The sequence below is a fragment of the Sciurus carolinensis genome, chromosome 1 (assembly GCF_902686445.1).
Source record: "Sciurus carolinensis chromosome 1, mSciCar1.2, whole genome shotgun sequence".
NCBI classification, from domain to species: domain Eukaryota; kingdom Metazoa; phylum Chordata; class Mammalia; order Rodentia; family Sciuridae; genus Sciurus; species Sciurus carolinensis.
The window spans coordinates 92,654,329-92,667,575 of record NC_062213.1 but is presented as its reverse complement, the minus strand read 5'-3'; positions in this window follow the sequence as shown (position 1 = coordinate 92,667,575).

The window sequence follows — 13,247 nt, the reverse complement described above, 5'->3', positions numbered from 1 at the left end:
CTTGGAACACATCCTCCGTGAATGAGCAGGAGTCTACTGTATGACCATCTGCTCAGCATCAATGTCCAGACAAATGCAAGTTGCTTTTGGGAACAAAAGCAGCATGAAACTTTAGATCATAAAATTATAGAAGGGACCAACCAATGGTGAAGTATTCATAGACTCAATGTCATCTGTTCAGGGGAAAACTTAACTTTTGTTTTGTTTTGATACTGGGGATTGAACCCAGGAATGTTCTAACTCTGAGTTACACTCCCAGACCCTTTTTATTTTATTTTTTTGAGACAGGGTCTTGCTTATTTGCACAGGCTGGCTTCAATGGAATTCCTCGGCCTCAGCCTCCTGAGTTGCTTGGTTACAAGCTTGCACCACCACTCCCAAGTGAACACTCAACATTTTATTACCCATTATAAAAATAGTTTCACTTTGGGGAAAACTGATGTTTCCACAATGTTTTTATGTTTATCATTGGTTTGTTTATAATAGTAAAAGAGAAAATACTAAAAATACCCCTAGAAGGGCAGATTGAACAACAAAGGTGTGTCAAAGTTATGTGAAACACCAAGCAGTCATTAAAATGATTCTGTGGAAGAGTATTTAACAATCAGATAAGATGCTTAGCATAATAATAATGATGATAGAAGGGAGATCAGTAGAGTTATGCAAATGACTGGGGAGGGGAGAGAAAGGGAGGCACCAGGAAGTAGACTGAGCAAATTATGTTATGTGCATGTATGAACATGGCTCAGTGAATCCCTCTATTGTGCATAATTATAATGAACTAATAAAAAATAAAAAATATGATGCTTAGGATATATATTTAAGGAAAAGTGGCTACAGAATGCAATTCAGTTACTGCACACCACTCAACCCCACATGAAGAAAGATATCTTGTACAATATGTTAATTAATATAATTATAATAGTGTAAATATATCTGAATAATGGAATTAAAAGTGATGTTTATTTTTCTCACTTTGTTTATTAGTGATTTATAGTATTCTTAAAAAATGCTATTTGTGCATGTCTTTGTAGAAAATAAGTGCTGGGTTTTATGGTTTCTTACCTCAAAGTATACTAGACAATACCATTCTGCATAGGAGAATGGGCAATCATTCATTGGAAGAGAGCAAATTGTTCTCTCCCTGGGGCCAGAGCTGTCACTTACCTTATTAGGCTCTGCCTGCTGGATGGGATTTAGGCTTCTAGACCTCTCAATCTCACCAGCCAGAAAGGCATAGCATTCCGGTGGATGGAAGGAAATTGAGGAAGAGAATATGGAGAGGAGCATGCAGAAGATGGTGAAGAGTTGGTGGTAAGTGTATATTTTTCATAGACATCTGAAGAGATCATTCAAACTATCGATGTCCTTCACTGATTCTGATATGCCATCTATAAAAATGTGGCCTCTTCAGTTGAGAATTGATGTTGCCTAAGGCATTACAGAATGTCATGATGTAGAATTCATGGTTGGTTCTAAAAGGAGTGTTTCAGGAAGAGAAGAGACCAATGGTCAGGGACCAATGCTATCATAGTGAGATGGGCAGGAAACAAGGGTGACAACAAGCCATCTGATTATTGTCAGCTGGTAGGTAGCTGGTAAACATTTATAGGTGAACAGAAATAACTTGAAAGCATACCTAAACTTGGATGCAAATTAAGAGACACAACCAGAGATTTGAAGGTTGTTCCCCAGAGGCAAAAGCAACTTAATGATTAAGGTTATAAGTGGTAGAAATGACATTTTGTATGTAGAAATTAGCTAAAGTGAGAGAAAAAAACACTTCGCATGCAAGGATATTTAGCTACTAATAGAATGGAGTCACAGATATCAAAGGAAATCAGCATTAGAAAAATGAAAAAAAAGAGCCCCTTAGATCCACCAGGTAGATCCTTAATTTGGAGATTCCACAGTTGGTGGCATACAGAAGAATACTCTGCCAGATGCAGAGAAATAGCCTTCTCCATGAACCAGGTTCAATATCTTGAATAGGATACCAAATAACCATGCCAGGTTGGAGGACATCAGGCTTGAGACAGAAACAAATAGCATCTTCAGGAAATGTAAGTCAGAGCAAAACAGATCACATTTCCCACTTCAAGAGGTTAATTACTAGGACAGTTACAGTTGAAGTTAAAAAATGATGCAGTTAACTTCAGAGATCTCTAGATACCTTTAGTTGAACTGAGTTTCAAGGCCACTAGGACACAATTAAATGTCATAATATGTATAAATCACTTACCATAGTAAGTGCTGCATAAATGGCAATTGAGGTAGACATAATCATGATTATCATAGTTGTTGTCATTGTGGTGGTCATAGTAATTTTGACAGTTAACTATAATTGCTGGAACAACATTTTGGGTCTTTGTTGAATGGGGCTTGACCTAAGAATGTCATGTCCAACGTTATAAATAAATATATACTTCTGAGTTCAATAAAGGTGATACTGTTGGTTAGAGAACTCCCAGAGCAGAATTTGCTAGTAGAAATCCAGATATTATCTTCATAGACACTCTCTATATGTTATTCAGGCAGACTCAGTCCCTTCTACCTAGAAGATCCGTTACAGTGTAATTCATTAATTTGTAGAGCTACATTGGGGACCTGCAACATACCAAATACATGATAGGGAATTGGAATTGTGTAAGAATGGCTGGAAGCTATCATTCACTACCTCTCTGGCAGATAGGAAGAAGGAAAGGACATGCCCTAGAGATCAGTTCCAAAAACACATTTGCACATTTATTCCAATAAATCAGAGAATGGCAAGAATAAACTGTGCTTTCAGGTAATGACTCTTGTATTGACTGGAGTTTTACAGAATATATGTGTTTCTTTTTATGAAGAGTATTGGTTCCTTCAATAGCTTAGAAGATATGCTGGTTCAAACAGGCATTGCTATTCCTGAGGTGGGGAATAAAGGGGAATCCAGTTTTGGAGTCTGAGGAGAGGCAGGGGCAAGAAGATATAGTGAGATTCTTGGAAGACATTACAACACATCTGCAGCAGGGAACAGTCCTCCCTCTGTGGGTGAAGACGCCTCTGGTAGGTCCAGAAGACGTCTGGTATCTCCCTGGGGATAGCAGGTAGAGAGGGACCCCTATAGGGGTCAAAGAAAATTCAGTTGAAGCTCTCTACTTTCTGTTTTAATTATACATATGTGGGTTTTTCAGAAAAAAGGAAGGTTGATGACTATGGGTAACTGCTGTCCATGGGTCATTGACTATACCAACCCTCTTGGAGAGTCAACCACAATAGTTTCCTATGGGTGTCTTCCTGGCAAGCAGATAAGTATCAACTGTGTTGTGGTAAAAGAAAAGTCAAGAACCAAGATCAAGATTATACTTTTGGCTTTCAGTATTGGTTTCCCCCATAGTTTTTTGCTTACTCTTCTGACATATTCTGTTAACAACTCCTTTCCAGTTCACAAGCTTATGATTTCTAAGAGAGGAAGCATTAAATCATTGACTGAAGCATTCATTCATTTATTTTATAAAGTTTTATTCAAGGCTGCCTACTTTCTGAGCACTCTGCTAATGCAACACATATGCATAAATAAAAAGATATGGTCCCTACTGTTCTGAGAATTACAGTTTAGTAATAGATGACTAACATTAAAATGATAGCACATTCATGTGTCACATTCTGTGGTGGAGTACTGTACAGTGGAGGTTAAGAAGTGGAGAAATAAAGGCTTTCAAAATAAATGGATATTAAAAAATAAAATAAAATTTAAAAAAAGAAATGGATATTGAGGGATGGGTAGGTTTTAATCAAACAAATAAGACTTGGGAGGAGGGAGAGCTTCTAGGCCAGGAAAGCAGAAAAAGCCAGGTAAGGGACAGGGATACACTTGGGCTTCTCATGGACCACGGTTACTTTAGATTGGCAGATGCATCAGTACAAGGAGATAAATTCCAAAGGTGGTCAGGGGCAAGACGGGGGAGCACCTTGCAAACCATGCTGAAAATCTGGGAGAACCCCCGTATTTCCACAGGGTAGAGGAGGCATCCACTCTGTTTCCCAGAAAAGAACAGTTAAAAGTTTTGGGTGTTTCTTTGCCAAGGATGCCCCATCCCTATTACTTTTTCTTCTGCATGAGAGAAGAGCCTGATTTTTGAGTTGGAATGAAGATACCAGCTCACAGTTTCTTTCTCCTTCTTTGCTTGTCCTCAGGCAGAAAGTAATTTTCCAACTCATTTTCCCATGTGGAATTTCAATATGCTGTCAGAGAAGTCAGTTTCCTCTGCTTTCAGGTTGACCACAACTGTCTTAACAAATAAGTCTCAGAGTCTATTGAGAAAAGTAGAAAATCCTCCATTTGGCTCAGATCCAAAGCTCATGATCCAGTCCAGCAAGGTCTAATAAAGCAGATATTTTGCCTCCAATGTGACTTTATTTCTCAACTTAGTTCAGAAACTGGAGGGGAGATGTAGGTAAGAAGCTCCATAAACTCCTAACTATTCCAAGACTAATAGGAACCTTTTAACTATGATCAGGACAAAATTACTTTGGATTTTAAGAACTAGGTATGATGTGGACTGGAGGGGAACAACTAGAGAGAAGTGGAGCGGTTGGGTGGCCACTGATAGGAGAGGGTAAATGCAAGAAATGTCAGAGAGTCAAAATCTACAGGACTTGGTGGTTGATTAGATGTGGGGTGTGAGAGGAAAATCAGAATTCAGACAGATACCCAGGTTCCTGGACCTTGATTTTACTGAGTTATGAATTTGCCATTTTTTTTTAAAGGTGGCCTGATCTTGATTCTTTCCTTGATTGAGGTATTTTTCCCAATTGTTTTTAATTCCTAAGATTCCCCTTGGAAGACATTCTAGACTTCCTGTAGCCACGTGAATTGCAATCTTGTTAAATAAAGTTTGCAGAACTCTCTCTGACTGACCAGTTTCTCAGATATTTGTTTCACCTTTAGCCTCCTTTCAGTCATCTTGCTCAAACTCAGCCTGCTATTGTCAACCACAATGACAGCTTTGTCTGTGACTTACAGGAAACTTCCCCCCTCAGGGAAAGAAACCACCTACTATAGACCTGTTCAAGAGGACTAGGCATAATAATGTATGTGACAAAATTATAAATTGCCCCACAGGACGAGGAATCCAGAGGTGAGCAAGGAGAGAGCAAAGGATAGGATTAGTTCTAGAGCTGCCTTCTAACAATTTCAACATCTCTGTGTAACTGAAGTTAGAGTTTCCTTCCAATAATTTCTAATTAATTAAAACTTTCCTTTTATGTGGCATCAGATACATTGGAGGCTAAAAATAAGTTTCAAAATATGGTTTTGAACTGATGGACATGGTACTTCAAGAGATTAAAAGGTGCTGGTTACAAAAGAAAGACACTCAGAATCATAGAACCCCATGAACACAGAGAATGCTAAAGGTCACCAGTATTGTCTGAAAGCCTCTATTTTTAGGCAGGAATGTTTTTAGGATTTATTATTATTTTCCATTATAACTACTCCATGTTCCAAGATGGCAAACTATGGACTGATATTTACATCTCCTTACTTTCAGAGTCTCATTAAAAGGTGGAAAAAATGAAAATGAAACCACAACCACACCCTCACTGGAAAAACAAGAAGCGGGGAACATTGGTTCCAGGAAATCGTGGTAGTCTAAAAATCCTGAAAATCCTCCCACTTTAAATGCTTGTAAAAGATGAATAAATAGTATATAATTTTAAGTGCATACCTAAACATGCAAGAAAGAAGGAAATTCCCCCATACAGACAAAATGGGATGTAAAAATAGAGACTTAAGTATGTAAAATGACATTAGCACCTTCCCCGGACAGGAGGTATGAGAGGAAATTCTATTCTAGGTAATTTATATAGACACATGTGTCCAAGTGGAACTAGGAGATAAATATTTGGGCTTTCAAATGTGGACTCTTAAACAAAACCACCAGCATAAAGTCTACACTTAGGATGAGTGGTTGGTGGGGGGACAAGCCACACCCCAACCCAGACAAATAACAAGGAAGTTTGTGTTTCTATGAGCTCTGGGGGAAATAGAAAGTTTCCCCTGCAATAGCAAAAACCTCTGACTGCCACATTCATGGGTGTATTCTGGGAAGACCCAAGTAAGGAGTCACCATAAAACTTAATCCTGTGCTGATGACATTTCTAGGGCTTAGAAGAAACAAGTGCAAGATGGCTTTTAAAGGACACAGAAGCACAGGACAGAGTAACATCAGCAAGAGAGCAGACTGAAAAATATCAGCTTTTACCTTCAAAATAAATAGGTAGTTAAAAAATTTAAAAATGAAAGAAAAAAAAAAAGAGAAAGTGACAAGTTTATGGTTTGGATACAACTTGTCCTTTCCAAATCTCATGTTGATATTTGTCCCCCACAAAACAGGTCTGAGAGATAGTGAGGCATTTCACAGGCGATCGGGTAATCCAGAAGGATTAATGCCTTTCTTGATGGAGCTTGTTTCTTACTCTCATGGAGCTGAATTAGTTGCCATGAAGAATGAGTTGTTGGAAAGCAAGCTTGGCTTCTTTGGATTTCCCCTGCTTCGCATGCCTCCACACATGCCCGTGCCTGTATCTGATGCATGGGCATGACACAGACTTTGGTGCCACTACCCGTGAGTTCATGCCCTCAAGCTGGATCTGAAACTCAGGAGGGATCCTCTCAGCCATGATTACCCTGGTGGGGGAAAAGGATATTGAAAGGACCACAGAAACCTCCACTACTGAAAATTCCAACAGCATTCATTGCCACTGAGGACTCCATGTTATTGGCTACTGAGAACACCTGTGATCTTTGTTCACATCAAACTCAGTTGAGAAAATGCATGGGGGTTAATACTGACAGGTCCTTATGGGAGCCAGAACTACTGGATGCCACCCAGCTGGTGCCTTCACACTCACCCAACGGGGAAGGCTTCCCCTGCCCCACTGAAACCTGTCCATAAGTCCGGAAGAGTTGAATGTTCCATCAATGTGCACACAACAAAGAAAGGCCGGAAGAAACATGAAAAAACAAGGAAACCAAACACCACCAAAAGAACACAATGATTTTCAGTAACTGACCCCAAAGAAACAGGGACCAATAAGCTGCCAAAAAAAAAAAAAAAAAAAAAAGAAAGAAAAGAAAGGAAAGAAGTCAACTTTTAGTTAGACAAGGAGACAAGAGTTGAATAAATAAAATCTGAGAAAGGAGGCATTACAACCAAAACCACAAAAATACAAAGAATCATGAGACTAAACAATTATATGCCAACAAATCAGATAACTTCCAAGAAATGGATAAACTACAGACACACCACTTTTCAAGATGGAATTATGATGAAATAGAAACTCTGAACAGATCACTAATAAGTTAAGAGACTGACTCAGTAATAATTTTTTAAATCTTCCATCAAAGAAAAGCCCAGGATATGATGGCTTCAGGGCTGAATTCTACCAAACATTTAAAGAAGATAGTTTGAGTTCTTTTCCTATTTGTATCCCTTTAATTTCTTTCTTTTGTCTAGTTGCTCTAGTTAGAGTTTCCAGGACTATGTTGAATAGAAGTGGTGAAAAAGGGCATCCTTGTCTTATTTCAGTTTGTAGAGGGAATGCTTTCAATTTTTCTCCATTTAGAATGATGTTGACTTTGTGTTTAGCATATATAGCTTTTACGATGTTTTACAATGTTAAGGTATGTTCCTATTATCCCTAGGTTTTCTAGTTTGGAACGTGAATATCCATTCATGTATTTTGTCAAATAATTTGTTTGCATCTATTGAAATAATCTTGTGATTCTTGTCTTTAAATCTAATGATGTGATGAATTACGTTTATGGATTTCTGTATGATAAAACAACCTCACATCCCTGGGATGAACCCCACTGGATCATGGTGCACTATGTTTTTAATATGTTTTTGCATGTGATTTGCCACTACTTTATTGAGAACTTTTGCATCTTTGTTCATCAGGGATATTGGTCTGAGGTTTTCTTTCCTTGATGTGTCTTTGTCTGGTTTTGATATCAGGGTCATTGAGTAATTTTCTATTTCATGCAATAATTTGAAGAGGATTGGTGCTAGTTCTTTGAAGGTCTGGTAAACTCATTTGAGAATACACATGGTCCTGGACTTTTCTTTATTGATTGGCTTTTGATGGCATCTTCATTTTCATTACTTGAAATTGATCTGCTTAAGTTTACTATGTCCTGATTCAATTTGGTTAGGTCATATGTCTCTAAAACCTTGTTGGTGTCATGAATATTTTCTGTTTTATTAGAGTATAAATTTTCAAAATAGATTCCGATTATCATCTGTATTTCAGTAGTGATATTTCCTTTTTCATCATGAATTTTAGTAATTTGAGTTTTCACTCTCCATTATTTTGGCTAAGGGTTTATCAATTTTATTCACTTTTTCAAAGAACCAACTTTTTGTTTTGTTGTTTTTTGAATTTTTAAATTTCAATTTCATTGATTTTCAGCTCTGATTTTAATTATTTCTTGTCTTACACTGCTTTTGGTGTTGATTTGTTCTTCTTTTTCTGGCGCTTTGAGATATAATGTTAGGTTATTTATTTGGTAACTTTCTATTCTTTCAATGAATGAGCTCAATGCAATGAACTTTCCTCTTAGAACCACCTTAATAGTGTTCCAGAGAATTTGATATGTCATGTTGTTATTCTCATTTACTTCTGAGTATTTTTTTTATTTCATCCCTGATTTCTTCTGCTATCCTTTGGTCATTCAATAGCATACTATTTTGTCTCCAGGTGTTAGAGTAGCTTCTATTTTTTATTTTATCACTGATTTCTAATTTTATTTCATTATGATATGATGGAATGCAAAGTATTATATCTTTTTTTGTATTTTCTAAGACTTGCTTTGTGATCCTAAGATATGGTTTATTTTAGAGAAGTATCCATGTGCTTCTGAGAAGGAAGTATATTCATTCATTGATCAATGAAATGTTCTATATATGTCTGTTAAGTCTAAATTTTTAAGTGTAGTTTTTAGTTCTGTAGATTCTTTAGTTTTTGTTTGGAGGATCTACCCAGTGGTGAGATAGGTGTGTTAAAGTCAACAAGTATTATTGTGTTGTTGTCTATTTGATTCTTGAAATTAAGAATGGTTTGTTTGTTTTATATAGATACTCCATGTTTGGGGCATACATATTTACAATTGTTATGTCTTGCTGATGTATAATTCCCTTAAGCAGTATGAAACGAACGTCTTTGTTCCTTCTGATTAACTTTGACTTAAAGTCCACTCTATCTGGCGTAAGGATAAAAACCCCAGCTTGTTTACAAGACCCACATGAATGATATGGTTTTTCCCATCTTTTTACCTTCAGTTTGTGGTGGTCTTTGCCTATGAGGTGAGTCTCTTAGAAACAGAATTTTGTTGGGTCTTGTTTTTTAATCAAATCTGCTGGTCTATGTCTTTTGATTGATGAGTTTAGTCCATTTATATTCAACATTATTATTGAGAAATGATTTTGTTCCCTGACATTTTGATTTATTTCTGCTTTTTAATTTGAATTAGTTTCTCCTTTGATTGACTATGCCTCTAGTATAGTTCCTCTCTTTGCTGGCTTTCACCTTTACTTTTCATGTCTACTTCATGAAATAATTATTGAGTATGTTTTGTAGTGCCAGTTTTCCAGTTGTGAATTCTTTTTACTTATGTTTATCATGGAAGGTTTTTATTTCATCATCATTTCTGACTCTTAATTTTTCTGGTCATGTTATTCTTGGCTAGCATCCATTTTCTTTCAAAGCTTAGTATTATTATTCCAAGACCTCTTAGTTTTGAGATTCTGGGTTGAGAGATCAGCTGAGAAATAGATTGGTTTCCTTCTAAATGTGACCTGTTATTCTTCTCTGGCAGCATTTAAAATTCTATCATTATTCTGTTTGTTAGTCATTTTCATAATAATGTGCCTGGTGTAGGTCTGTTGTAATTTTATATAATTGGGGTACTTTAAGCCTCCTATGTTTGGTTTTCCATTTCATTCTTTAGGTTTTGGAAATTTTCTGATTTTATTTCATTGAAAATATTGTGTACTCCTTTGGTTTGTATCTCCAAGCCTTCATTTATCCCAATAAATTTTATATTTGGTCTTTTCAGGTTATCTCATATTTGTTGGAAGTTTTGTTCATGGTCTCTTAACATCTTTATTTTCAAGACTTTATTTTCAAGATTATATATTTTGTCTTCATTGCTTGAAACTATGTTCTCCAAGAAGTCAATTTGGTTTATTGATTCCTTCATTTTGGCAATTTCTGTTTGATTTTTTTTCAGAATCTCTATTTCTTTATTGAAGTGATCTTTCACTTCCTGTATTTTCTCTCTGATTTCACTCCTTACATTATCCTTTATCTCACAGATCAGTTTAACTATCAGTTTACATTATAAACTCCTTCTCTGACATTTCTTCCATTGTGATTTCAATAGATTCTGTTATTGAAGTATCTTGGTTGGTTTGGGGTGGTTTGTTCTCTTGCTTTTTTATGTTGTTTGTGTGTCTACCCATCTAAGAGTATGAATCTGAGGCAGTAGAATTTCTACCCTGTGGACTTATAGTATCCACGAAGGTTTCCAGTACCTCACTGTTTATGGGGAGACAAATAATAACAAGTGCAAAAAATAAGCAGCATTAAACCAAACAGTTCATGCTACTACATCTATAATATTGTCATAATAAACAGAAATGATGATTATTTGTTGTCTACTGTAAATACAGTAAGTTTGCCAAAGCGTTTACAGTTTTTTATTTTGGACAGGAAGCACACAGAAGTGATGTAGGACATGATGATTTTGAGGGAGGAGGAGAAAATATACAAGTAAAAAATTAAATGAAGAGTGAAAGAAAGAACAATACAGATTGGCTGTTAGAAGAAGAAAAGAGAGAAGGAGAATAAAGGTAAACAGAGAAGTAAGAGAAAAAATATATAAAGTAAAAATTTTTAAATTAAAAATAAAAATAAAAGAATACAAAACAAAACTGAAATACACTAATAAACATCCTAATCCTCAAAATTCTGATCCATGAAAACTAACTGGTTTCAAAAGTGCTAGAATTATACCACAGTTTCTTTATCCATTCACCTATTGAAGGGCATCTAGGTTGGTTCCACAATCCAGCTATTGTGAATTGAGCTGCTATAAACATTGATGTGGTTGTGTTACTGTAGTATGCTAATTTTAAGTCCTTTGGGTATAAACCAAGGAGTGAGATAACTGGGTCAAAAGGTGGGTCCATTCCAAGTGTTCTGAGGATTCTCCACATATATACACAATAGAATATTATTCAGACATAAATAAGAAGAATATTATGGCATCTGCAAATAAATGAAAGGAATTGGAGAATATCATGTTAAGTGAAACAAGCCAATCCCAAAAAGTCAAAGGCCAAATGTTTCCCCTGATAAGTGCATGATGTTATATAATGGGGGTGGGGATGTGGGAAGTGAGAAGAATGGAGGAACTTTAGATTATGTAGAAGGAAATGAGAGGGAGAGGGGTATGAAAAATGATGGAAAGAGATAGACATCATTACCCTATTTACATGTATGATTACATGAATGGTATGAATCTACATCGTGTACAACCATAGAAATGAAATGATGTACCCCATTTGTGTACAATGGATCAAAATGCAATCTGTAAATAAATAAATAAATAAATTTTAAAATGCTAGAAATGAGAAAAAACAAATATGAATATGTATAGAATATGTATAAATGTCCGTGAACCATTAAACAGAGAAAAGAAATTAAACAGAGAAAAGAAAAATAAAGGTCTCGATCAAAAGTTAATGAATTGTTTTCATTGGAGTTCAAAAGGTTCTCAGTTTCCCTTCTCAGCTGTTACGTGGGGTCCTCTGGAGTGTGATGTTTGCTCCACCCTTAGGGTGGGGTTGCTGAAGTGAAAGAGGGACTACCACAGGTGGAACTCCTGGAGGTAGGGTTTAGGCTTATATAGGCTCCAGAATCTTTGTTGAATGACACTTGGTCTGGGGATTTAAATCAGCACATGTCTGGTGCCCAGGAATTGCTAGTCCCTGCTGGAAGATTGCACCCCAGGGATCTCCCCTGAGTTCCACTCGTGGTGGATGAGTCAATTCTTAGTCCACTTTATTACCTATAGACACACTTTTGCTGGTCTTGGGTTCAGTCTCCAAACTCAATCTCTCCCACCCCAGCCTTTCAAATCCTGACCAGGTGCATACCTTCCAGCCAGTCCAGCAAGCAGCTGTGTTGGAGGAGGAGGAGGAGAGCCATGTTGGTTTCTACAACCAGTATTCCCCTGTGTAAACTTCTATGTTTGATTTTCTCTTGGTCACTTAGGCACAGTCTGTGTCATGCAGTGCCAGGCCTGTATTTGGGGCCAACCTGGGTTTGACAGGAATTGACTCCCCCAGGTGTTGGCCCCATGCCATGACTGTAAAATTGTTCCTTCCTCTGTCCCCTGCAGATGTGGCTTCTTTCCCATACAGGGATATTGTGCAGCATGCCTTTCAGTTTAGTTGGGCAGCGTCTTTGATATCTAAACTCTCTGTACCCAGACATGCCTCAGACGTTCTAAAATGTGGGTTTCTTTAATTTCCTTATCCCTCTGCTTTGCTTGCAGAGGGAGCTCTCTGGTTGGCAACTCCAACTGCAGCAGTGGCTGTGGTGCTGGGGATTTCTTCCTTGTTTTAGTGTATCCAACCTCCGGAGTCCCTGATCTGCTTTGACTGTCCAGTATTAAATTCCAGTAAAGTTCCCCACCTTTTTTTTTTTTTTAACCCACCTTGATGAGAAGCTGCCTATCTGCTTTCTTGGTTTCATGCCACAGAGCAACCAGGAAAGTGATCTTCTTTATTCCACCACATTGAAACCCCCCTCCAGTACTTGTTCTTCAAATTTTTCTCACTTATATGATAAAAAATTGCTCATGCTGCTTACATTTATGGATACCAGACAGGCAGCTAAGGAACAAGGAACACTGACATTTTGAGCACATGAGGCAAAAAGCTTGTATTTAGGGCACTTGAGATCATTTTTTTCTCCCTTTTTATAAAAACAAGTCTAACAGCAAGATGGTGTTATGGTTTATGTTTCCCTCCAGAGGCCATTTTTCTCTGTCCCTCAACTGGTAATCTGGACAGGTTCAGGTGCAGAAAGACCCTAGGCCTTTCTTCCTTAAGGTCTGTGTCAAATTTAGCACAATTCCTTTTGACACATTATAGAGGGATGGAAACCCAGTTTCCTATCTACGAGACGGAGGG